Source organism: Vidua chalybeata, chromosome 23 (genome assembly GCF_026979565.1).
Source record: "Vidua chalybeata isolate OUT-0048 chromosome 23, bVidCha1 merged haplotype, whole genome shotgun sequence".
Taxonomy (NCBI): Eukaryota; Metazoa; Chordata; class Aves; order Passeriformes; family Viduidae; genus Vidua; species Vidua chalybeata.
In genome coordinates this window covers 2437274-2439084 of record NC_071552.1, presented here as the reverse complement: position 1 = coordinate 2439084, position 1811 = coordinate 2437274, and positions in this window count along the sequence as shown.

Here is a 1811-nt window from a genome sequence, read left to right as displayed (position 1 = left end):
CAAGGATTAACGTTGGCTGGAACAGCTCTGCTGAGTCTCCTCAGTACACGTGAGAACTGGAGCCTCCACCCTGCAGTATTTTTAATTACTTGGAGACTTACAGGACTGTTGATGTTCTAAAAAACAGCTCAGCCCAGCAAGCCAGGGGGAAAGAAATGCATTGATGTCAGTCAAATTTTTTCCTTTATGAAATCGGGTCTTAAAAAACAGCATTGCCCTTTCCTGTGCCGGGGAATGAATTCTGACTCATGAAAGGCTGTGGGTCTATTAATAAAAAATCATTAATGAAAGAAATGCTCTTTCCCAACAACTACTATCCAAAAAAATGCAGAATGCTGAGGCATTTTTCATAAAGAGAGAGTTGTAAAGACATGCAGGCAGCGAGAGGGGCTGGATCTATGAGGGGCCCAGAAAAAGAATTTCACTTTCTTTTTCTCCCATTTTGCACAGAGAAGACCTTTATAAACTGCATTTGTAAGACAGGTTTTTTTCCTTCTCCTATCACATCCAGAATTTATGCTGTTCCTGCTTTGCCTCTGTTTTCTCCACACCTCAAAAAAAAAAAAAATCTGGAAAATGCAGAGTTGGATTTTTACTCAAATCCCTTCCAACAGGGGGTTCCTGGTGGGTGTTTCAGGAGATTTTTTACAGGTAAAAATCACCTTCTCCAGCAGCGCCACCCGGGCGTTCTGAGAAAACTCAATTAAGCACAAATCTCTGGCGTGGTTAATTTGCACCGTGGGCATTCATCTCAGAGAAATCTCACTGAAATTCTGAGTATGATCTGAAGGGATGTGAGAGGAAGATCAACCTCATCCTTTGGAAGTCGCTGGAATCCACCAGTGCTCATAAAGAGCTTTTTTCCTCCTGAAATCGTCTGTGATCCCAACAAGGGAACATTTCCCAGGAATTCAGCTGCTGGAGACAGATTGTTTTTAAAACTTTTTCACTTCTTTTCTCTGGCAAGAGATATTTTGACCATCTAAGCTGCACAATGGTTCCTCTTCCAGGCGTGTTCCAGTTCTGAGGGCATTTATGGGAAGAGCTACATAGGACATACACCTGAGCTTTCTCTCAGAGCACACAATGGGGGTTTTATTTCACCACTCATCTTTTGGAGATTGTGTGGCCTGTGGGAAAAGCAAGGCCAGCCGATTTTTACCTGTTCTGATCCGTGGCTGGGTTATTTCCAGGTCTAGATGGACAGACCTTGCACAAACCCAAAATAAAATCAGAATAATGATAATAGGGCCGTTTAAACCCAGTATTAACCATCAATTTCTCCTCTCTCCTGAATGCAGCAAGCCCTGGGGGGAGCCTGCTTGAAGAATGCTTTATTCTAGGCGTTCATTTTAATTACAACCCTAATTATTTTGGTGCATGGCTGTGACCCAGTTAACAAACCCACCTTGGGCACCTCATGGTCTCCCCGACCCTGCCAATCTCTGCAAGGAGAGAACCTGAGCTGCTGGCCAAATTATTTTTGAAACAAGCGGTGGAACTGGTTGCTACATCTTAATGAAAATTATTTTTAAATTTTTTTTTCTTTTTTTTTTTTTTTTTTTTTTGAAGGAGACATTTCTATGTATATAAACAGCCCTTCCTCCCCAACCTGGTTAGACAAGAATGTTCCTGGGTGTGGACTGCCTTGTATAATTAACTGCACAGCTGGAGCTTCTGATCCCTCCACGTCTGCTCCTTCCTTTCCTCCTTTCTTTCCCCCTGCATCCACCTGGGCGCGATCCGGGCGCGCTGCTCCTCCTCAGGAGCTCGGGGTGCGTCACTGGGGCTGAAAGGTTTCCTGAATTCTG